Source organism: Bubalus kerabau, unplaced genomic scaffold, assembly GCF_029407905.1.
Source record: "Bubalus kerabau isolate K-KA32 ecotype Philippines breed swamp buffalo unplaced genomic scaffold, PCC_UOA_SB_1v2 scaffold_50, whole genome shotgun sequence".
In the NCBI taxonomy this organism is placed as follows: domain Eukaryota; kingdom Metazoa; phylum Chordata; class Mammalia; order Artiodactyla; family Bovidae; genus Bubalus; species Bubalus kerabau.
In genome coordinates, this window is record NW_026577904.1 from 146,214 (window position 1) to 172,211 (window position 25,998).

Genomic DNA, 25,998 nt, shown 5'->3' on the forward strand with positions numbered 1-25,998 from the left:
TTACATATTTGTGTAATCACTTTTCTTCCACAATAGAATATTGAAAAGAGAAGGCACTCGATAGAAGGGTTTTATAGAACTAACATCCCTTAGGTTAGAACTAATATTTGCCTTATTAATGTTCATGATAACGTCTCAAAACTGATGAAATTTAACAATATTACTGTGTTATTTTAGTGGGAAAAAAATCTTTTCTCAGCTTCTTCTTTTTTTTTTTTAAACAGCTAGCATAGACTTCCTTTAGGAAAGAAAAATTTTCCTCTAGAAAAATGGCTATGTAGTCCACTTTGGTTGGGTGGAAACATCAGGGGATGGTTTACACTATTAAAGTGAAACAAATTGCTGGATAAAATACTTTGCATAAGATGTTAATAATAATCTGAAGTTGGAGAAAGGAGTCATGCAACATAGTGCAAATCAGGTCTCTTAAAAAAAAAGTCTTTAACAAGTTAAGGAGGTGTAAATAGTTTCTTGTGGCAGGATTGCTAAAAGTCTTTAGAGAACACAGTTGTCTAATATCTGGTTTTAAGACACTTGTTCTGACATAAATCACTTTTATAACTTCAAACTTTGGAAAAGTCAGCTACAGTCACACATTTTGGGGAGAAGTTTGGAAGCCCAGTGCAAGGGGACTGTATCCATATGTGATTACTGTGGAGCTGGGAGCTGCAACAGCTGCAGAAGTGACAGGTGGGTATAACTGAAGTGTCAGTGGCCTCATTCTGTCACTTTAAGTTGTACCTTAAGTTCACATCTTGAAAACATTCTTGACTGGTTACTTTGGGGCTTCCAGAAATATCTAACTTGCGTTGAATGCTGCAGAAAGCTTCAGAAGCATAATACATACATAGAATATAATCCCTGGTTAAAAATAAAGTGTTTGTTATTATTAGTGACATGTTCAAAAAAAAGCAAATGTGTGAGTATTTATGATTTCTGTTTTTAATGGTGGGAATTCTTGTGTTTTCTATTTCAACTATCTGTTTCTAGTTACCACAGTCAGTTTCCCAGGGGAAGGCTCGGGAATCTGTGCCTCCTGTGAGAGAAACTGCCTTCGGCCCTAGTGGGAGGAGAAGGTGAAGCCGTGAGAAGCTGAGCTGGGTCCCTCCTGTAGCCTGTCTCCTACTCAGGATTCCTCTTAGAGGAAGAGGGCCCCTAGGTGATTCTGGGGGCTCTCTTTTGGGACTTTAATCTCTGGAGTATTGTTTCTTTATTTTTGTTATCACTGAGAGTGTGACTCAGATCTGTACCTTTTTCAAAGCCAGTCAAGTTCAGGAAGACACCTGCTAAGTATAGCGTCCACACACCTGAAGGCATTCACCTTCTCTCAGTATGCCACACGTGCAGTTAAGGAGTGAATGTTGTGTGAGTCATTAATCTTCCTTTCTTGAGATGTAAAAATGAGCAGTGACAACTCAAACTTTTTAACCTGTTTGCTTTAAAAATTATAGGCTGTTAATACATTGTTAAAATATATAAATCCATAAATTACCAGTTACTGCCAAACCACAAGTGAAATTATGCTCTTGCTTATACAGAATGAATCTGATTGTACTCTTACAGTTTTGTGGGCTTCATGACTTGCTCTCTTAAACCTCAGAGGGAAGACAATTCCACTCTACAGTTTTGCAGAAAGTCTTGTCCTTTGAGATGCCTTTGGTACATGGCTGGGGTATAGATTCAGGGAGACCTTTCCAAATGGATTTAGAACAGGTTCATATCTGATTCTTCAGCTGAGCTTATATCTTCTTGTACCTTCTCTTGAATTACTCAATATTGCTTTGGTTGCCCCGTGTCCTTAAATGTGTTTATAAACCAGGGTCATTTGTGCTCAGCTGACCTTCAAAGGAAAAAAAAAATGTACAGGAAGGTAGCAATGTTAGAGGTAAAGAACACAGGCTTCATGCTTTGGAATCAGACATTCTTGCCTTATTATGTTGCTTAATGGCTATGAAGATCACTTTGCACAACAATAGAAACTTATATTTAGGATGACTTATACATCAGCCCCTATGGCTTAAATGGCAATTATGGATACATTTTGGAAGTTGAATAGTTACAGTAGGCAATTAGCTTTTAGGATATTAGTTTCCTACTGTTTGTTTATCTGCAGCTCTGTCTACATAAAACATCTTTCTTATTTATTTGCCTATATAATCTCTCATCCTTCAAGCTGTATTTTAACATGCTGGAGCTTTTCCTGACTTTCTGGTCTCTACTATATGCCTGTTTTATCATGCCCAGTTTCATGCCCTAACGTATGGTGCTGCAGTTGTTCCTTGCACATTTCCTCCAGTTATCTCTGAACTTGTGAGCACAGAGATTATTATTATTATTATTATTATTTTATTTTTATCATTGCATCCTTCATGTCAATCACAGGCATCATTCTGGTCTTCTGGTACAGAGTCAGCTCTTGATAAGTATTGGTTTAAGAAAATTACTTATTGGTTCTTCAGGTAGCATTTACATTTCCAAGGGGAACCCGTTATTTAAAAAACTTACCAGTGCAAATCACATACTTTACTTCTAGCTTTAGGATATGCTTTTAATAGAGGAATTATGAATGTTAGATAAGAAAGAGGGCTTGGAATTCATGTCATTCAGTAAAGGAATTTTACACAGAAAGAGACCAAGGTCTAGAGAAATCAGTCAATTTGTCTGACATCATGCTGCTGCTGCTGCTAAGTCGCTTCAGTCACGTCTGACTCTGTGCAACCTCAGAGACAGCAGCCCACCAGGCTCTCCCGTCCCTGGGATTCTCCAGGCAAGAACACTGGAGTGGGTTGCCAAGCTTGTTAATGGCAGAACCAGTATTTTAGAGAGGGAGGCAGTGTTCAAAGGTGAATGCTTATGGCTTTGAGGTCACACCTGTGTTGAACTCTGTTTTAGCTCCTTGGCACTGTTGGCATTGGCTAAGATACTGACTTCTACACACTTTGATTTCTTCACCTCTGATTGAAGAGGGTGTTTAGGAAAGAGAGTGAGGACAGAAAACTTCTTGTGAGGATTATACGAGTTAACATACGAGAATGTGTTGTGCAAATTGTGTAGACCTGTATAGTAATAGCCATGACTGCTTAGTCTTATGATTTTTATGCGGTCATTGATGCTGCCTCTGACTCTGAGGGAAACACTTCAAGTCTTTGAATTAGTTTATTTCACAATAAATAGGTGTGAAGAGCCTTCCTTGGTCTAATAAAGCCCTTTGCTATTAAGTTATGAAGTGCTTCTTACAAACACCTAATAAGGAAACAACTACCAGTTTAATTTGTATCAAGTCTATCTCTCCTTTCCATCAATTTAATTTTTGACCTCCAGATTTTTAAGTAGTATGTGCTGTTTCAGTTTTGACCTGCAAATAACAAGCTGTCATTTATGAATTCCTTCCTAAATTAAGGATAATTATAAGTACTCATTTTCTGTGTTTACTGTTTGCAAGTAACTGGGACATAGATTAATTTGGGACTATTATTTTGCCATACTAAAATAATGCTGACATTTGATTATGATGCTAAACTATTCTGAACACCGCTTAGCCATCAGACCTCTAATGCGTGGGAGCTGTGCTAATACATAAATATTTAGGACTGACATTCCAAGTTAAGGCTCATATTTGCTCCGTGGTAGATGTGCTAGTAAGGGGAGGAAAAAAAGGAAGTCATAACTGGAGTGGAGAGTCTGCCCTGAGCAAAGCTGTAAAGCAGGTCAGGTTAATCTTCACATGTTTCTCAGCTCTCTTTACCCTTCTATCCATTGAACACCCTTCTCTGAAGAATTTTTTCTCCTAGATTCCTGTAGCCACACTGCCCTGGTTACCCAAAGCTTGTTACAGTTGTGCTTGTTACAGCTCTTGATAAAAGCAGCTATTTCTTTTCTACCTGGCAAATGGAAGACTGCTCCCCCTCTGTGCTGGCCTCACCTTCACTTTTCAGGCAAGGTATTGATTGTAACAGTTTTCTTTCTGCATACGTGCTGCTACTTTTGCTATCAAGTCCAAAAAAAGCAGAAGTATTAACAGTTCGGAACTCTTCTGGCCCTTTACTCCCCAGAATGTTCAGGATTGTTTTTTAATTAATGTATCTAATGTTAAGGAAACTCTAGAGAATATAAAGCTGCTTCCTTTTAGTTGATACTTTAGTTTTAATTCATTACTACAGAGGTGAAAAAGTAAGCCTAATCTCTCTGCCAATTGACGAACGTTCATTTATTTGCAGGAGGAGGTGGCTAGAGTCTCTCATAAGGCTTCTTAGCTCATGTATAAATATCAACTTGTCGTTTTTCCTTATCCAATAAAGAATAACTGGCTAGCAGTTCCTTAGCTAGCCTGTTTGTTTCCTTTTGGAGGGTTTTTCAATGTGTTTCTAATAGTATGATGGCTAGAGACACATTTGTTTTTGAAGCCCTTGCCCTTGAATTATTTGTACAAGAAGTCGATGTTTCTCTTTCCTGTTTGCTGACTCTCTGTGGGTCCTTATCTCTTTCTTGCCTTCTCCACTGCTCTCTTTTCCTACTGAATCTTCTTTTTATTTTATTTATTTTTAGTCATTTGCCTTAAATAATTTTCTTCATATGTACTTTTTTGTTCTTTCTGTTCATTGTTGATTATACTTTCATAAAAGTAATGCAACTCTATTGAATAAATAGATTAATTAAAAAATATATGAACATTATAAAAGTTTCTAAGAGAAAAGTAAAAGATCTTAATGTCTCCTGTTGACTTCCTATGATAATTCCCTAAGATCAACTCTGTTGACTGTTTCTTGTGTGTCCTTCCAGACCTTTCTTATATCAATCAAGTAATACATACCAAATCCAAATTTCAAATAAAAACCTCTGGTTGTGAAAATATCTCACTTTAACTTTTCTACCTGAGTTTAATTTCTTCATGGAGCTCCCATTGTCCTGCTTATCCCTGAGTTCTGGGAGGCTGAATAGTGTTAAGGGACTGGGGGCATTTCATCTGGATCACAGTCATCTTTCTATACTGGTCCCTACCTTTTCATTCTTTTTATTTCTGTGGTTGTCAGCATGGCTCTATCTGGTCATTTCTCCTCATAAATTTTTTGCCTTATACTTGGGCTTTTACATTGAATACCAAAAGCCAAAAAATTGACATTTTTTTTAATCTTGTAGATTCTTCTGCATTATCCTCTTCTGGAGACCTAGAACACTCCAGCTGCTGCCTAAATGGGGATAAAATGTCAGAGAGTAAAAGCAAGTATAAGAAAAAAATATTACCTAATAACTGTAAATATGTTCAGTGACCCTTCAACAGGAATTTTCCTGATGCTTTCTCAGTATATTAAGAACGATTAGGATAATAAACTATGATGTAATAGCATATTCCACTAGTCTCTGGACCTCCCTCTCAGCATCCAGTCCACATAAGCTAAATGTAGAAATTCACAGGATAATTTATTGAAGAAAGGAAATCTATAAGAATAACTAGTACTTTGGCTTCTGTATGGAAAATGTATTTGTTCTCTGGCTTCTTTCAAGATTTCTTCTTTTTTTCTTTGTCTTAGACTTTCTATACTTCGACTATGTTATGCCTGGCAGGAGATTTTTTTTTTTTTTTTGAGCATTTATTCTGCTTGGTGTTCTCTGAGCTTCATGTGTGTGTTCTTCAGTGTATGCTATTAGTTTGGGAACATCCTCAGTCATTATTACTTCAAATATTTCTTGTTTCTTTTTCTAGGCTTCATATCATGTACAATTTACATCTTTTGTTAATTATCACATAGTTCCTGGATATACTATTCTATTTCTTTTTCCATTCATTTTTATGTTTGTGTTTCTGCTTGGGCAACTTCTGTTAACATGTCTTTTAGGTGACTGGTTCTATCACAATTCCACTAATGAGCAAAGATGTTCTTTTGTTGTTGTTCTTCTTCAGTCGCTCAGTTGCGTCCAACTCTTTGTGACCCCATGGACTGCAGCACTCCAAGCTTCCGTGTCTTTCACCATCGCCCGGAGTTTGCTTAAACTCCTGTGCAGAGTCAGTGATGCCATCCAACCATCTCATCCTCTGACGTCCCCTTCTCCGACCTTCAGTCTTGCCCACCATCAGGGTCTTTTCCAATGAATTGGTTCTTCATATCAGGTAGCCAAAATATTGGAGCATTAGCTTCAGCATGAGTACTTCCAGTAAATATTCAGGGTTGATTTCCTTTAGGATTGACTGGTTTGATCTCCTTGTTGTCCAAGGGACTCTCAGGAGTCTTCTTCAACACCACAGTTCAAAAGCATCAGTTCTTCAGTGCTCAGCCTTCTTTATTGTCCAGCTCTCACATCCATACATGACTACTGGAAAAACCATAACTTTGACTAGACGGACCTTTGTCAGCAAAGTAATGTCTCTGCTTTTTAATATGCTATCTAGGTTTGTCATAGCTTTTATTTCAAGGAGCAAGTGTCTTTTTAATTTCATGGCTGCAGTCACCATCTGCAGTGATTTTGGAGCCTAAGAAAATGAAGTCTGTCACTGTTTCCATTATTTTCCCATCTATTTGCCATGAAGTAATGGGACCAGATGCCATGATCTTAGTTTTTTGAATGTTGAGTTATTTCTTTTATAATGTTTTTGATTTCCAGCATTTTCTTAGGGGTTTTATCTCTCTGATTTTATTAACTATTCTTACATATTGTCTACTTTCATCTTTAGAGCCCTTAGCATATTAATCATAGTTACTTTAAATCCTCCATCTAATAATTCCAAAATAGCTGATCCATATTCTGATGCCTGCTGAGTCTCTTTAGACTGTTTTCTCTTGCCTTAGCATTCCTTGTAATTTTTTGCTGAAAACTGGACATGGTTTAAACTGGACATGGTCTAACAAGTATTAGGATCTAAACGGGTAATTAGGCATTTAGTGTTAGATTTTATGTTAATCTGGCTAGGTGCTGACTGTGTTCAATGTTTTCTGTACCTCTAAGTGCCAGAGGTTTCAGTTTCCTCCAGTTTCTTTGTCCCTCACCCCCTACCTAGTTCTCTTTGGATTTCCCTAAGAACACCTTTTTAAATGTAGTCTGTGTCCTACAACTCTCGCAGTTGTAATTCCATTTTATTGTACTGAAGTCCTGTTGATGCAATGACAAGTTTTTGGGGAGGGGTAGTGGTTACCCTTGTAGCTTAGCTGGTAAAGAATCTGCCTGCAATGCGGGAGACCTGGGTTTGATCCCTGGGTTGGGAAGATCCCCTGGAGAAGGCAGAGGCTACCCACTCCAGTATTCTGGGCTGGAGAATTCCATGGACTGTATGTATAGTTCAGTCCAGTTCAGTTCAGTCACTAAGTCATGTCCGACTCTGCGACCCCAAGGACTGCAGCACGCTAGGCCTCCTTGTCCGTCACCAACTCCCAGAGTTTACTCAAACTCATGTGCATTGAGTCAGTGATGCCATCCAACCATCTCATCCTCTGTCATCCCCTGCTCCTCCCAACCTCAATCTTTCCCAGCATCGAGGTATTTTCAAATGAGTCAGCTCTTCCCATAAGGTAGCCAAAGTATTGGAGTTTCAGTTTCAGCATCAGTCCTTCCAATGAATATTCAGGGCTGATTTTCTTAAGGATGGACTGGTTGGATCCCCTTGCAGTCCAAGGGACTCTCAAGAGTCTTCTCCAACACCACAGTTCAAAAGCATCAGTTTTTTGGCGCTCAGCTTGCAGTCCAAAATCTCACATCTGTACATGACTACTGGAAAACCATAGCCTTGACTAGATGGACCTTTGTGGACAAAGTAATGTCTCTGCATTTTAGTATGCTGTCTAGGTTGGTCATAACTTTGCTTCCAAGGAGTAAGCGTCTTTTAATTTCATGGCTGCAGTCACCATCTTCAGGGATTTTGGAGCCCCCAAAATTAAAGTCAGCCACTGTTTCCACTGTTTCTCCATCTATTTCCCATGAAGTGATGGGACCAGATGCCATGATCTAAGTTTTCTGCATGTTGAGTTTTAAGCCAACCTTTTCACTCTCCTCTTTCACTTTCATCAAGAGGCTCTTTAGTTCTTCTTCACTTTCTGCCCTAAGGGTGGTGTCATATGAGTATCTGAGGTTATTGATATTTCTCCCAGTGGTCTGGATTCCAGCTTGTGCTTCATCCAGCCCAGCGTTTCTCATGATGTACTCTGCATATAAGTTAAATAAGCAGGGTGACAATATACAGCCTTGATGTACTCCTTTCCCTATTTGGAACCAGTCTGATGTTCCATGTCCAGTTCTAATTGTTGCTTCCTGACCTGTATACAGATTTCTCAGGAGGTAGGTCAGGTGCTCTGGTATTCCCATCTCTTGAAGAATTTTCCACAGTTTATTGTGATACACACATCAAAGGCTTTGGTGTAGTCAGTAAGGCAGAAACAGATGTTTTTCTGGAACTCCTTTGCTTTTGTGATGATCCAGCAGGTGTTGGCAACTTGATTTCTGGTTCCTCTCCCTTTTCTAAATGCAGCTTGAACCTCTGGAAGTTCACGGTTCACGTACTGTTGAAGCCTGGCTTGGAGAATGTTGAGCATTCCATTACTAGTGTGTGAGATGGGTGCAATTGTGTGGTAACTTGAGCATTCATTCTTTGGCATTGCCTTTCTTAGGGATTGGAATGAAAACTGACCTTTTCCAAAGAGTCGGAGATGACTGTGTAACGTGCACTTTTACTTTCACCTGTTGATGAAATGACAAGTTTTTGGAGGGGGCAGTGCTCTATAGTAATTTGATTACATCTATGTGGACTTGAGTCCCTTGGCTGTTTCCTTAGAAGCATTTCTTAGCTTCCCCCCCTCCCCCCGCCCTCCTTTTCTGTGAGACAGGGAGGCCAAGAGGAGTGGAGTTGAGTATTTGCTTTTTCCTCACATCACCTAGGGCTCTGAAGTTCCCCTGGATGGCAGAACTTTGTCATGGATAAAGAACGCTCTGGGTGTATTTTTCATAATGGCTACATTTTCCTCTCCTTGCCCAAAACATTCGGGGATTTTTCTTTGATTTTCAATATAAGAACCTTTTCAAGTGACTGGAGGTAAAACTTATGAAAATGTGGTGGCTCTTCTAAGATTGGGCCTTGGGAGTGTTTAAAACTAAGTTAGTCCACACTTGACCTACCTCCAGCAATTCATCAATATTGACATTTAAGTGTCCTTAACAAGTTGCAGATGGTGACTGCAGCCATGAAATTAAAAGAGGTTTACTCCTTGGAAGGAAAGTTATGACCAACCTAGATAGCATATTGAAAAGCAAAGACATTACTTTGCCAACAAAGTTCCGACTAGTCAAGGCTATGGTTTTTCCAGTGGTCATGTATGGATGTGAGAGTTGGACTGTGGAGAAAGCTGAGCACCGAAGAATTGATGCTTTTGCACTGTGGTGTTGGAGAAGACTCTTGAGAGTCCCTTGGACTGCAAGGAGATCCAACCAGTCCATTCTGAAGGAGGTCAGCCCTGGGATTTCTTTGGAAGGAATGATGCTAAAGCTGAAACTCCAGTACTTTGGCCACCTCATGCAAAGAGTTGACTCATTGGAAAAGACTCTGATGCTGGGAGGGATTAGGGGGAGGAGGAGAAGGGGACGACAGAGGATGAGATGGCTGGATGGGATCACTGACTCGATGGACGTGAGTCTGAGTGAACTCCGGGAGTTGGTGATGGACAGGGAGGCCTGGCGTGCTGCGATTCATGGGGTCGCAAGGAGTTGGACACGACTGAGTGACTGAACTGAACTGAACAAGTTACAGAATACCACAGTAATCCAAGTCTATGCCCCAACCACTAATGCCAAAGAGGCTGAAGTTGAATGGTTCTTTGATGACCTACAAGACCTTCTAGAAATAACACCAAAAAAAGATGTCCTTTTCATGGTAGGGGACTGGAATGCAAAAGTAGGAAGTCAAGAAATACCTGGAGCAATGGGCAAGCGTGGTCTTGGAATACAAAATGAAGCAGGGCAAAGGCTAATTGAGATTTGCTAAGAGAATGCACTGGTCTTAGCAAACACCCTTTTCCAAGAACACAAGAGACAACTCTACACATCGACATCACCAGATGGTCAATACCGAAATCAGAATGATTATATTCTTTGCAGCAAAAGATGAAGAAGCTCTATACAGTAACCAAAAATAAGATGGGAAGCTGACTGTGGCTCAGATCATGAATACCTTATTGCAAAATTCAGACTTAAATTGAAGAAAGTAGGGAAAACCACTAGATCATTCAGGTATGACCTAAATCAAATCCCTTTTGATTATACAGTGGAAGTGACAAATAGATTCAAGGGATTATATCTGAGAGAGAGAGTGCCTCAAGAACTATGGATGGAAGTTCATGACATTGTACAGGAGGCAGTGATCAAGACCATCCCCCAGAAAAAGAAATGCAGAAAGGCAAAGGGTGTTCGAAGAGGCCTTACAAATAGCCGAGAAAAGAAGAGAAGCGAAAGGCAAAGGAGAAGAGGAAAAATATACCCATCTGAATGCAGAGTTCCAAAGAATAGCAAGGAGAGATAAGAAAGACTTTATCAGTGATCAGTGCAAATAAACAGGAAAACAATAGAATGGGAAAAACTAGAGATTTCTTCCAGAAAATTACAGATACCAAGGGAACATTTCATGCAAAGATGGGCACAATAAAGGACAGAAACGGTATGGACCTAATTGAAGCAGAAGATATTAAGAAAAGGTGTCAAGAATACACAGAAGAACTATACAAAAAAGATCTTCATGACCCAGATAACCACGATGGTGTGATCACTCACCTAGAGCCAGACATCCTAGAATGTGAACTCAGGTGGGCCTTAGGAAGCATCACTATTCACAAAGCTAGTGGAGGTGATGGAATTCCAGTTGAGCTATTTCAAACCCTAAAAGATTATGCTGTGAAAGTGCTACACTCAATATGCCATCACATTTGAAAACTCAGCATTGGCCACAGGACTGGAAAAGGTCCGTTTTCATTCCAGTCCCTAAGAAAGGCAATGCCAAAGAATGTTCAAGCTACCACAATATTGTACTCATCTCACACATGAGCAAAGTAATACTCAAAATTCTCCAAGCCAGGCTTCAACAGTACATGAACCACGAAATTCCAGAGGTTCAAGCTGGATTTAGAAATGGCAGAGGAACCAGAGATCAAATTGCCAACATCTGTTGGGTCATAGAAAAAGCAAGGGAATTCTAGAAAAACATCTACTTCTGATTCATTGACTATGTTAAAGCTTTTGACTGCGTGGATCACAACAAACTTTGGAAAATTCTTAAAACAGAGGGAAGACCAGACCACCTTGCCTGCCTCCTGAGAAATTTGTATGCAGGTCAAGACGGAACAGTTTGAACCAGACATGGAGCAATGGACTGGTTCCAAATTTGAAAAGGAGTATGTCAAGGCTGTATATTGTCACCCTGCTTATTTAACTTATATGCAGAGTACATCATGAGAAACGCTGGACTGGAAGAAGCACAAGCTGGAATCAAGATTGCCAGGAGAAATACCAATAACCTCAGATATGCAGATGACACCACCCTTGTGGCAGAAAGTGAAGAGGAACTAAAAAGCCTCTTGATGAAGGTGAAAGAGGAGGGTGAAAAAGCTGGCTTAAAACTCAACAGTGAGAAAACAAAGATCATGGCATCTGTTCCCATCACTTTATGGCAAATAAGTGGGGAAACAATGGATGCAGAGACAGAATTTATTTTTTGGTGCTCCAAAATCACTGCAGGTGATGACTGCAGCCATGAAATTAAAAGTTGCTTCCTCTTTGGGAGAAAAGCTATGATCAAACTAGACAGCATATTAAAAAGTAGAGACATTACTTTCCCTACAAAGTCCATGTAGTCAAAGCTATGGTTTTTACAGTAGTCATGTATGAATGTGAGAATTGGACTATTAAGAGAGCTGAGCACCAAAGAATTGATGCTTTTGAACTGTGGGTTGGAGAAGACTCTTGAGAGTCCCTTGGACTGCAAGGAGATCCAACCAGTCCATTGTAAAGGAGATCAGTCCTGGGTGTTCATCGGAAGGACTGATATTGAAGCTGAAACTCCAATACTTTGGCCACTTGATGCAAAGAGCTGACTCATTTGAGAAGACCCTGATGCTGGGAGGGATTTGGGACAGGAGGAGAAGGGGACGACAGAGGATGAGATGGTTGGATTGCATTGCTGACTCAATGAACATGAGTTTGAGTGAACTCTGGGAGTTGGTGATGGACATGGTGCCCTGGCATGCTGCGGTTCATGGGGTCACAAAGAGTTGGACACGACTGAGCAACTGAACTGAACTGAACTGATGCTTCAGCAGAAACTCCAATACTTTGGCCACCTGATGGGAAGAAGTGACTCATTGGAAAAGACCCTGATGCTGGGCAGGATTGAAGTCAGGAGGAGAAGGGGTCGAAAGAGGATGAGAAGGTTGGACGACATCACCAATTCGATGGACATGAGTTGAGCAAGCTTCGGGTGTTGGTGATGGATAGGGGAGTTCTGGTGTGCTTCAGTCCATGGGGTCGCAAAGAGTTGGACATGACTGAGGAACTGAACTGAACTGAACAATTTAGAGGCTCCAGAGGCTTCTGCACCAGGTAAGCTGATCTTCAGCTGTGATTCTCTGTAGTAACCTGTTTCTCTAGAATTCCAGGTGGTAGTTCTACAGTTATCTCAATTCTCTGATGGATCTAAGGAAAGTCATTGATTTGCAGTTGATACAGCTTTTATCTTGTGAGGGCGACAGAGAAAACTTCTAAGTTCTTTACATATCAGAAACTGAAACTGATCTCTCTTCACTTTCTTCTAAAACTCTTCAAGATGTCATGAAGTCCCCCTGTCTCCCAAATCCTCCCCTAGAGGGCTCCATATCCCTGCTCCTCTCTAGAATTATTGCTCTCAAGCTGTCATCTCAGCACTTCATGTTTTTCTGATTCATGGGCTTCCATCCATTTTTTCTGGATTCATGCCAACATATTTTTGGCTTATTTTCATTTTGCTATAGTTTATTGTCACAGCTCCCTAAAGAAGGAATATGGTACATAAATTTTCTGAGCCTGTATCTGAAAATATCTTCTAGCACTCAGTGTTGCTGATAAGAAATGTAATACCCATCTGACTTTGTTCTAAAAGTTTACATTGCTGTGTGCAGTCTTTTTTTATTTATTTAATCCACTGGAGTGGACACTAAGTATTTTCTTTCATCTATAGATTTATGTAGTTTACCATTGAGACAGTCAGTCCCTTTAATTATTATGGGCTTTCTCATGGTTCTGGCAGTAAAAGAATCTGCCTGCCATGCAGGAGACCTGGGTTCGATCCCTGGGTTGGTAAGATCCTTTGGTGAAGAGAATAGCTACCCACTCCAGTATTCTTGCCTGGAGAATTCCATGGACAGAGGAGCCTGGAGAATTACAGTCCATGGGGTGCAAAGAGTCAGACATGGCTGAGCAATGAACACATTCACTTTCCACTTGAATTCTTGCTTCGATAATTTATTTATTTTTTCTTGGATTCCTCCTTCTGTGATTTGTATTATTCTAGGTTTGAACTTTTTGAATTCTATTTCTTTCTAAGTTCTCAATTTCTATATCTTGCTCATCTTCATCCACCTCAGCCCCATCTTTTTCCATTTTACTGTATTTTTATAGGCAAATCTCCTCAAATGTATTGTCCAAATATCCTACTAAGTTTTTTAATTTTAGTAATCATAACTGAAAATTTCTAAGAACTTGTTTTCTTTTTATTTTATTTTATTTTTAAACTTTACAATATTGTATTGGTTCTGCCATATATTGAAATGAATCTGCCACAGGCATACATGTGTTCCCCACCCGGAACCCTCCTCCCTCCTCCCTCCCCATACCATCCCTCTGGGTCGTCCCAGTGCACCAGCCCCAAGCATCCAGTATCGTGCATCGAACCTGGACTGACGACTCGTTTCATATATGATATTATACATATTTCAATGCCATTCTCCCAAATCATCTCACCCTCTCCCTCTCCCACAGAGTCCAAAAGACTGTTCTATACATCAGTGTCTCTTTTGCTGTCTCGTACACAGGGTTATTGTTACCATCTTTCTAAATTCCATATATATGCGTTAGTATACTGTATTGGTGTTTTTCTTTCTGACTTACTTCACTCTGTATAATAGGCTCCAGTTTCATCCACCTCGTTAGAACTGATTCAAATGTCTTCTTTTTAATGGCAGAGTGATACTGCATTGTGTATATGTACCACTGCTTTCTTATCTATTCCTCTGCTGATGGACACCTACGTTGCTTCCATGTCCTGGCTATTATAAACAGTGCTGTGATGAACATTGGGGTACACGTGTCTCTTTCCCTTCTGGTTTCCTCAGTGTGTATGCCCAGCAGTGGGATTGCTGGATCATAAAGCAGTTCTATTTCCAGTTTTTTAAGGAATCTCCACACTCTTCTCCATAGTGGCTGTACTAGTTTGCATTCCCACCAACAGTGTAAGAGGGTTCCCTTTTCTCCACAGCCTCTCCAGCATTCATTACTTGTAGGCTTTTGGATCGCAGCCATTCTGACTGGTGTGAAATGGTACCTCATAGTGGTTTTGATTTGCATTTCTCTGATAATGAGTGATGTTGAGCATCTTTTCATGTGTTTGTTAGCCATCTGTATGTCTTCTTTGGAGAAATGTCTATTTAGTTCTTTGGCCCATTTTTTGATTGGGTCATTTATTTTTCTGGAATTGAGCTGTAGGAGTTGCTTGTATATTCTCGAGATTAGTTGTTTGTCAGTTGCTTCATTTGCTATTATTTTCTCCCATTCTGAAGGCTGTCTTTTCACCTTGCTAATAGTATCCTTTGTTGTGCAGAAGCTTTTGAGTTTAATTAGGTCCCATTTGTTTATTTTTGCTTTGTTTCCAATATTGTGGGAGGTGGGTCATAGAGGATCCTGCTGTGATGTATGTCGGAGAGTGTTTTGCCTATGTTCTCCTCTAGGAGTTTTATGGTTTCTGGTCTTACGTTTAGATCTTTAATCCATTTTGAGTTTATTTTTGTGTATGGTGTTAGAAAGTGGTCTAGTTTCATTCTTTTACAAGTGGTTGACCAGTTTTCCCAGCACCACTTGTTAAAGAGATTGTCTTTTCTCCATTGTATATTCTTGCCTCCTTTGTCAAAGATAAGGTGTCCATAGGTGCGTGGATTTATCTCTGGGCTTTCTATTTTGCTCCATTGATCTATATTTCTGTCTTTGTGCCAGTACCATACTGTACAAACTTGTTTTCTTTTGGTTCCCTGATCAGTCATTTTATATAATAGCATGATTGGTTTGTTGATGTAATATCTTCTCTAACCTCCTTTATGCTTTTATTCAGCTTTGTTTAAATTCTGTTCTGTTTTGTAAATATTGTGTTTCCTTTGGGGAAATATTTTCTGCATATTTCTGGGAGGATTTCTTCTTTACTCATTTTTTAAAAATTGAGATATAATTGACATACAACATTATGTTAGTTTGAGGTATAAGCACAATGATTCAGTATTTGTATATATTGCAGAATGGTCACCACAATAAGTCTATTATTAATAACATCCATCACCACACATAGCAACAGAATTTTTTTTCTTGTGATGAGAACTTTTAAGATCTAGTCTCTTCAGTTTAGTTGCTCAGTCATGTCCAGCTCTTTGTGACACCATGGACTGCAGCCCACCAGGCTTCCCTGTCCATCACCAACTCTCTAAGCTTTCTCAAACCTCATGTCCATCGAGTCGGTGATGCCATCCAACCATCTCATCCTCTGTCGTCCCCTTCTCCTCCTGCCTTCAATCTTTCCCAGCATCAGGGTCTTTTCCAATGAGTCACTTCTTCCCATCAGGTGGCCAAAGTATTGGAGTTTCAGCTTCAGCATCAGTCCTTGCAATGAACACCCAGGACTGATCTCCTTTAGGATGGACTGGTTGGATCTTCTTGTAGTCCAAGGGTCTCTCAACAGTCTTCTCCAACACGATAGTTCAACAGCATCATTTCTTCAGTGCTCAGCTTTCTTTATAGTCCAGCTCTCATATCCATACATGACTATTGAAAAAAGTGTATCTTTGACTACATGGACCTTTGTTGGCAAAGTAATGTCTCTGCTTTTTAATATGCTGTCTAGGTTGGTCATAGCTTTTCTCCCAAGGAGGAAGTGTCTTTTAATTTCATAGCTGCAGTCACCATCTGCAGTGATTTTGGAGCCCAAGAAAATAAATTCTGTCACTGTTTCCATTATTTCCCCACCTATTTGCCATGAAGTGATGGGAATGGATGCCATGATCTTTGTTTTCTGACTGTTGAGTTTTAAGCCAACTTTTTCACTCTCATCAACAGGCTCTTCAGTTCTTCGCTTTCTGCCATAAGGGTGGTGTCATCTCAGTTATTGGTATTTCTCCCCGCAGTCTTGGTTCCAGCTTGTGCTTCATCCAGCCTGGCATATCTCATGATGTATGTACTCTGCATATAAATTAAATAAGCAGGGTGACAATATGCAACCTTGATGTACTCCTTTCCTGATTTGGAACCAGTCTGTCATTCCATGTCCAGTTCTAACTGTTGCTTCTTGATCTGCATACAGATTTCTCAGGAGGCAGGTCAAGTGGTCTGGTATTCCCATCTCTTTCAGAATGTTCCACCGTTTGTTGTGATCCACACAGTCAAAGGCTTTGACATAATCAATAAAGCAGAAGTAGATGTTTTTCTGGAGCTCTCTTGCTTTTTTGATGATCCAAAGGATGTTGGCAATTTGATCTCTGGTTCCCTGTCATTTCTAAATCAAGCTTGAACCTCTGGAAGTTCACTGTTCATGTACTGTTGAAGCCTGGCTTGGAGTATTTTGAGTATTCCTTTGTTCCTGTGTGAGATGAGTGTAATTTTGCGGTAGTTTGAGTATTCTTTGACATTGCCTTTCTTAGGGATTGGGATGAAAATGGACCTTTTCCAGTCCTGTGGCCACTGCTTAGTTTTCAAATGTGCTGGCATATTGAGTGCAGCACTTTCACAGTATCATTTTTAGGTTTTGAAATAGCTCAACTGGAATTCTATCACCTCCACTAGCTTTGTTCATAGTGATGCTTCCTAAGGCCCACTTGGCTTTGCATTCCAGGATGTCTGACTCTAGGTGAGTGATCACACCATCGTGGTTATCTGGGTCATGAAGATCTTTTTTGTATAGTTCTTCTGTGTATTCTTGTCACCTCTTCTTAATACCTTTTGCTTCTGTTAGGTCCATACCATTTCTGCCCTTTATTGTGCCCATCTTTGCACGAAATGTTCCCTTGGTATCTGTAATTTTCTTGAAGAGATCTTTAGACTTTCGCATTCTATTGATTCCTAATTGTCTGCATTGATCACTGACGAAGTCTTTCTTCTCTCTCCTTGTTATTCTTTGGAACTCTGCATTCAGATGGGTATATCTTTCCTTTTCTCCTTTGCCTTTTGCTTCTCTTCTTTTCTCAGCTATTTGTAAGGCCTCTTCAGACATCCTTTGTGTTTCTGCATTTCTTTTTCTTGGGGATAGTCTTAATCACTGCCTGCTATACAGTGTCCCAAACCTCAGTCCATCGTTCTTCAGTTCATAGTTCTTTTTTGATTGGGTCATTTATTTTTCTGGAATTGAGCTGTAGGAGTTGCTTGTATATTCTCGAGATTAGTTGTTTGTCAGTTGCTTCATTTGCTATTATTTTCTCCCATTCTGAAGACTGTCTTTTCACCTTGCTAATAGTTTCCTTTGTTGTGCAGAAGCTTTTGAGTTTAATTAAGTCCAATTTGTTTATTTTTGCTTTTATTTCCAATATTGTGGGAGGTGGGTCATAGAGGATCCTGCTGTGATGTATGTCGGAGAGTGTTTTGCCTATGTTCTCCTCTAGGAGTTTTATGGTTTCTGGTCTTACGTTTAGATCTTTAATCCATTTTGAGTTTATTTTTGTGTATGGTGTTAGAAAGTGGTCTAGTTTCATTCTTTTACAAGTGGTTGACCAGTTTTCCCAGCACCACTTGTTAAAGAGATTGTCTTTTCTCCATTGCATATTCTTGCCTCCTTTGTCAAAGATAAGGTGTCCATAGGTGCGTGGATTTATCTCTGGGCTTTCTATTTTGTTCCATTGATCTATATTTCTGTCTTTGTGCCAGTACCATACTGTCTTGATGACTGTGGCTTTGTAGAACTCATGTCTTAACAAAATTTTGAGGTGGCTCTCCTGTAAGCTCTTCTTGTGGAAGGAGCCAAGACTGCTGACTCTAGTATGATGGCCTTATACTCTAGTCCTTTACTTTAAACCTGCAGGAAATATGTCTTTATGTATAATCTCAGTGGTAGTGTATGTGTGTGGTTTTTTTTTTTTAAATTCCAGACGGTGTCTTGCATGACCTACACAGCTGTTAACATCACCTCTAAAACTTCCACACAACTTGAGTATCAGCATATTATAGGAAGTTAAAGAAAATCACAAGTACCCTTAGAACTTTGTAATTCAGGACAGAGGATTTCAATTCACCAATGAGTGTAACAAAGAATTAGTTGGAGTTGTCTCTAAAGAGAACACTCAGATCAGATCAGATCAGTCGCTCAGTGGTGTGTGACTCTTTGCGACCCCATGAATTGCAGCACGCCAGGCCTCCCTGTCCATCACCAACTCCCGGAGTTCACCCACACTCATGTCCATCGAGTCAGTGATGCCGTCCAGCCATCTCATTCCCTGTCGTCCCCTTCTCCTCTTGCCCCCAATCTCTCCCAGCATCAGAGTCTTTTCCAATGAGTCAACTCTTTGCATGAGGTGGCCAAAGTACTGGAGTTTCAGCTTTAGCATCATTCCTTCTAAAGAAATCCCAGCGTTGATCTCCTTCAGAATGGACTGGTTGGATCTCCTTGCAGTCCCAGGGACTCTCAAGACTCTTCTCCAACACCACAGTGCAAAAGCATCAATTCTTCAGCATTCAGCCTTCTTCACAGTCCAACTCTCACATCCATACATGACCACAGGAAAAACCATAGCCTTGACTAGACGAACTTTTGTTGGCAAAGTAATGTCTCTGCTTTTGAATATGCTATCTAGGTTGGTTGTAACTTTCCTTCCAAGGATTAAGCGTCTTTTAAATTCATGGCTGCAGTCACCATCTGCCGTGATTTTGGAGCCCAAAAAATAAAGTCTGACACTGTTTCCCCATCTATTTCCCATGAAGTGATGGGACCGGATGCCACGATCTTCATTTTCTGAATGTTGAGCTTTAAGCCAACTTTTTCACTCTCCATTTTCACTTTCCTCAAGAGGCTTTTGAGTTCCTCTTCACTTTCTGCCATAAGGGTGGTGTCATCTGCATATCTGAGGTTATTGATATTTCTCCCGGCAATCTTGATTCCAGCTTGTGTTTCTTCCAGTCCAGCGTTTCTCATTATGTACTCTGCATAGAAGTTAAATAAACAGAGTGACAATATACAGCCTTGATGTACTCCTTTTCCTATTTGGAACCAGTCTGTTGTTCCATGTCTAGTTCTAACTGTTGCTTCCTGACCTGCATACAAATTTCTCAAGAGGCAGGTCAGGTGGTCTGGTATTCCCATCTCTTGAAGAATTTTCCACAGTTTATTGTGATCCACACAGTCAAAGGCTTTGGCATAGTCAATAAAGCAGAAATAGATGTTTTTCTGGAACTCTCTTGCTTTTTCCATGATCCAGTGGATGCTGGCAATTTGATCTCTGGTTCCTCTACCTTTTCTAAAACCAGCTTGAACATCAGGAAGTTCACGGTTCACATATTGCTGAAGCCTGGCTTGGAGAATTTTGAGCATTACTTTACTAGCGTGTGAAATGCGTGCAATTGTGCGGTGGTTTGAGCATTCTTTGGCATTACCTTTCTTTGGGATTGGAATGAAAACTGACCTTTTCCAGTCCTGTGGCCACTGCTGAGTTTTCCAAATTTGCTGGCATATTGAGTGCAGCACTTTCACAGCATCATCTTTCAAGATTTGGAATAGCTCAACTGGAATTCCACTAGGGAAATCTGATTTGAATTTCTCACTTTAAAAATGGTTATCGGTTGGAGGAGCCAAGATGGCGGAGGAGTAGGACGGGAAGAACACTTTCTCCCCCACAAATTCATCAAAAGAGCATTTAAACGTCGAGTAAATTCCACAAAACAACTTCTGAATGCCGGCAGAGAACATCAGGCACCCAGAAAAGCAACCCAACTCTTCGAAAGGAGGTAGGAAAAAATATAAAAGACAAAAAAAGAGACAAAAGAGGGAGGGACGGAGTTCCGTCCTGGGAAGGGAGTCTTAAAAAGAGAGAAGTTTCCAAACACCAGGAAACCTTCTCACTGCCGAATCTGCTGAGCTTTGGAAGCACAGAGGGCAACATAAAAGGGAGAAAAAAAAAAAACAATTAAAAATCGCAGATTGTGAACCCTACGGTAACTCCCCCAGCGGAGAAGCAGCGCAGACGCCTGCACACGGCATTAGCAAGCGGGGGCTGGACAGGGAAGCGTGGCGCGGGCTGTGTCCCTTAGAGTAAGAATCGGGCCCGAATGTCCTGAGCGCTATCTGAGCGAAATAATTTGGGCTAGCAAACCAGACTGTGGGATATCTACCATGCGAAAAGCCAGCCCTAACCTTAGACACCGCCAGGCCCGCGCACAAAACAAAGGACTGAACAGAGATAGCCGGCTGCAGACCTTCCCCCTCCGGTGACAGGCAGCCAGAGCCGGAAGGGGGCAATCGCAGCCCAAGAGAGACACTATCTATAAAACTGTAAGCAGGCTTCTTTGCTAACTAAAACTTCTTGGAGGTCTGGACAGTCAACATCTGACTGAGAAGGTGCGCCGGTTTTACACCCAGATAACTGAGTGGCGGGGAGGCGATAAGTTGCAGCATTGGTGCCCGCCAAACACGTCATCACCTGAGCTGCTCGGATCTGGGAAGAGCACAAAACGCAGGCCCAACCGAGTCTGCGCCTCTGAGGACTACCCGAGTGCCTGAACCTGAGCGGCTTGGACCTGGGAGCTCAGCCCAGGGCCGGCCTCTGATTGTTCTCAGCGGAACAACCTAGAGCCTGAGCAGTGTGGGCAGGGAGGATACACGCGCCGTGAGCCGGGGCAGACCCAGTGTGGTTGAGGCACTTCGAGCGCACGCCAGTGTTATCTGTTTGCAACATCCCTCCCTCCCTCCCCACAGCGCGGCTGAACAAGTGAGCCTAAATAAAATAAAAAAAAATAGTGTCCTCCACCGTCCCCTTTGTGTCAGAGCGGGAACCAGAGACTGAAGAGACCAGCAAACAGAAGAAGCTATAACAGAGGGAAACGCCTTGGAAGCTACAGGCCATAGATTAAAACCCTGTGGTTACTACGGACTACATAGGAAGGGGCCTATAGATCTTGAGAAATATAAGTCAGACCAAGGAACTAGCCAAAAATGAACTGAACCCACAATACTCACAACAAAACCAGAGAAAGACCTAGATATATTATTACTATTTTTACGATCAATCTTTCTTTATTTTTTTCTTTTTTTTTAATTTTTTTAAAAATTTTAAGTCCTCTATTGTCCTTTAATTTTCACTTTTATAACTATTACTTGGCAAAAAAAAAAAAAAAACCTATTTTTTTTCTTCAGCAAACTTCGTATATATATTTTATAATTTTTTGACCGTTTTTTTTTTTTTTCCTTTTTCTTCTTTTCTTTAACATTGTATTTTTTAAATTCCAAACTCTACTCTAGATTTTTAATTTTAACCTTTTGGTATATGTTATCAATTTTGTACATATAGTTTTTTTTTATAATTTCTGTGACTTTTTTCTTTCTTTTTTTCCCCTCTGTTTCTTTCTCTTCTTCTTTTATATAACATCGTATATCTGCAATTCCAAACTCTACTCAAGATTTTTAATTTATGCTTTTTGGTATTTGATATCATTTTGTACCTGTATTTTCTTTATAATTTTTGCGACATTGTTTTTGTTGGTTTGTTTGTTTTCTCTCTTTATTTTTCTTCTTCTTTTTTTTTTTAACGTATTTTTGAAATTCCAAACTCTACTCTACATTTTTAATTTTTGCTTTTTCGTATTAGTTATCAATTTTGTACCTGTAGTTTCTTTATAATTTTCGTGACCTTGTTTGTTTTTCTTTGTTCGTTTTTTCTCTCTTTCTTTTCCTTCTTCTTTTCATTAACATCACATTTCTGAAATTCCAAACTCTACTCTAGACTTTTAATTTTTGCTTTTATGTATTTGTTACCAATTTTGTACCTTTAAGAACCCAATCTTCAGGACCCATTTTTCACTAGGGAACGAGATTACTGGCTTGACTGCTCTCTCTCCCTTTGGACTCTCCGTTTTCTCCACCAGGTCACCTGTATCTCCTCCCTAACCCCTCTCTACTCTGCCCAACTCTGTGAATTTCTGTGTGTTCCAGACGGTGGAGAACACTTAGGGAACTGATTACCTGCTGGATCTGTCTCCCTCCTTTTCATTTCCCCCTTTTATCCTTCTGGCCACCTCTGTCTCCTGCCTCCTTCTTCTCTTCTCTGTATAACTCCATGAACATCTCTGAGCGGTCCAGTTGTGGAGTGCACATAAGGAAGTGACTACTGGCTAGCCCACTCTCTCCACTACTGATTCCACCTCATCTCATTTGGGTCACCTCTAACTCCCTCCTCCCACTTCTCTTCTCCATGTAACGCTGTGAACCTCTCTGAGTGACCCTCACAGTAGAGAAACTTTTCATCTTTAACGTAGATGTTTTATCAATGGTGCTGTATAGAAGGAGAAGTTTTGAAACTACTGTAAAAATAAGACCGATAACTGGAAGTAGGAGGCTTAAGTCCAAACCCTGACTCCAAGGAACTCCTGACTCCAAGGAACATTAATTGACAGGAGCTCATCAAACGCCTCCATACCGACTCTGAAACCAAGCACCACACAAGGGCCAACAAGTTCCAGGGCAAGACATACCAAGCAAATTCTCCAGCAACAAAGGAACACAGCCCTGAGCTTCAAGATACAGGCTGCCCAAAGTCACCCCAAAACCATAGACATCTCATAACTCATTACTGGACATTTCATTACACTCCAGAGAGAAGAAATACAGTTCCATCCACCAGAACATCGACACAAGCTTCCCTAACCAGGAAACCTTGACAAGCCACCTGTACAAACCCACACACAGTGAGGAAACGCCACAATAAAGAGAACTCCACAAACTGCCAGAATACAGAAAGGACACCCCAAACTCAGCAATTTAAACAAGATGAAGAGACAGAGGAATACCCAGCAGATAAAGGAACAGGATAAATGCCCACCAAACCAAACCAAAGAGGAAGAGATAGGGAATCTACCTGATAAAGAATTCCGAATAATGATAGTGAAATTGATCCAAAATCTTGAAATTAAAATGGAATCACAGATAAATAGCCTGGAGGCAAGGATTGAGAAGATGCAAGAAAGGTTTAACAAGGACTTAGAAGAAATAAAAAAGAGTCAATATATAATGAATAATGCAATAAGTGAAATTAAAAACACTCTGGAGGCAACAAATAGTAGAATAACAGAGGCAGAAGATAGGATTAGTGAATTAGAAGATAGAATGGTAGAAATAAATGAATCAGAGAGGATAAAAGAAAAACGAATTAAAAGAAATGAGGACAATCTCAGAGACCTCCAGGACAATATTAAACGCTACAACATTCGAATCATAGGGGTCCCAGAAGAAGAAGACAAAAAGAAAGACCATGAGAAAATACTTGAGGAGATAATAGTTGAAAACTTCCCTAAAATGGGGAAGGAAATAATCACCCAAGTCCAAGAAACCCAGAGAGTCCCAAACAGGATAAACCCAAGGCGAAACACCCCAAGACACATAGTAATCAAATTAACAAAGATCAAACACAAAGAACAAATATTAAAAACAGCAAGGGAAAAACAACAAATAACACACAAGGGAATACCCATAAGGATAACAGCTGATCTTTCAGTAGAAACTCTTCAAGCCAGGAGGGAATGGCAAGACATACTTAAAATGATGACAGAAAATAACCTACAGCCCAGATTATTGTACCCAGCAAGGATCTCATTCAAGTATGAAGGAGAAATCAAAAGCTTTTCAGACAAGCAAAAGCTGAGAGAATTCTGCACCACCAAACCAGCTCTCCAACAAATACTAAAGGATATTCTCTAGACAGGAAACACAAAAACGGTGTATAAATTCGAACCCAAAACAATAAAGTAAATGGCAACGGGATCATACTTATCAGTAATTACCTTAAACGTAAATGGGTTGAATGCCCCAACCAAAAGACAAAGACTGGCTGAATGGATACAAAAACAAGATCCCTACATATGTTGTCTACAAGAGACCCACCTCAAAACAGGGGACACATACAGACTGAAAGTGAAGGGCTGGAAAAAGATTTTCCATGCAAATAGGGACCAAAAGAAAGCAGGAGTAGCAATACTCATATCAGATAAAATAGACTTTAAAACAAAGACTGTGAAAAGAGACAAAGATGGTCACTACATAATGATCAAAGGATCAATCCAAGAAGAAGATATAACAATTATAAATATATATGCACCCAACACGGGAGCACCGCAGTATGTAAGACAAATGCTAACAAGTATGAAAGGAGAAATTAACAATAACACAATAATAGTGGGAGACTTTAATACCCCACTCACACCTATGGATAGATCAACTAAACAGGAAATTAACAAGGAAACACAAACTTTAAACGATACAGTAGACCAGTTAGACCTAATTGATATCTATAGGACATTTCATCCCAAAACAATGAATTTCACCTTTTTCTCAAGCGCACATGGAACCTTCTCCAGGATAGATCACATCCTGGGCCATAAAGCTAGCCTTGGTAAATTCAAAAAAATAGAAATCATTCCAAGCATCTTTTCTGACCACAATGCAGTAAGATTAGATCTCAATTACAGGAGAAAAACTATTAAAAATTCCAACATATGGAGGCTGAACAACACGCTGCTGAATAACCAACACATCACAGAAGAAATCAAAAAAGAAATCAAAATTTGCATAGAAACGAATGAAAATGAAAACACAACAACCCAAAACCTGTGGGACACGGTAAAAGCAGTCCTAAGGGGAAAGTTCATAGCAATACAGGCACACCTCAAGAAACAAGAAAAAAGTCAAATAAATAACCTAACTCTACACCTAAAGCAACTAGAAAAGGAAGAAATGAAGAACCCCAGGGTTAGTAGAAGGAAAGAAATCTTAAAACTTAGAGCAGAAATAAATGCAAAAGAAACAAAAGAGATCATAGCAAAAATCAACAAAGCCAAAAGCTGGTTCTTTGAAAGGATAAATAAAATTGACAAACCATTAGCCAGACTCATCAAGAAACAAAGGGAGAAAAATCAAATCAATAAAATTAGAAATGAAAATGGAGAGATCACAACAGACAACACAGAAATACAAAGGATCATAAGAGAGTACTATCAACAATTATATGCCAATAAAATGGACAACGTGGAAGAAATGGACAAATTCTTAGAAAAGTACAACTTTCCAAAACTCGATCAGGAAGAAATAGAAAATCTTAACAGACCCATCACAAGCACGGAAATTGAAACTGTAATCAAAAATCTTCCAGCAAACAAAAGCCCAGGTCCAGACGGTTTCACAGCTGAATTCTACCAAAAATTTAGAGAAGAGCTAAGACCTATCCTGCTCAAACTCTTCCAGAAAATTGCAGAGGATGGTAAACTTCCAAACTCATTCTATGAGGCCACCATCACCCTAATACCAAAACCTGACAAAGATCCCACAAAAAAAGAAAACTACAGGCCAATATCACTGATGAATATAGATGCAAAAATCCTTAACAAAATTCTAGCAATCAGAATCCAACAACACATTAAAAATATCATACACCATGACCAAGTGGGCTTTATCCCAGGGATGCAAGGATTCTTCAATATCCGCAAATCAATCAATGTAATACACCACATTAACAAATTGAAATATAAAAACCATATGATTATCTCAATAGATGCAGAGAAAGCCTC

General features: G+C 39.9%; 1 long non-coding RNA gene across 2 annotated transcripts in view; it reads left to right on the plus strand.

Annotated features, from left to right (window-relative positions):
- LOC129640864 (uncharacterized) overlaps positions 1 to 20,212 on the plus strand; it is a 118,047-nt gene extending 97,835 nt beyond the window's left edge. The window contains exon 3 of one of the 2 annotated variants that reach the window (XR_008709000.1): positions 5,137 to 5,159. This is a non-coding gene — a long non-coding RNA (uncharacterized LOC129640864). Of the gene's footprint in view, positions 1 to 5,136; positions 5,160 to 19,698 lie in introns of those variants that run through there. The other variant, XR_008708998.1, reaches the window with a different exon arrangement.
- The last annotated feature ends 5,786 nt before the right edge of the window (positions 20,213 to 25,998 follow it).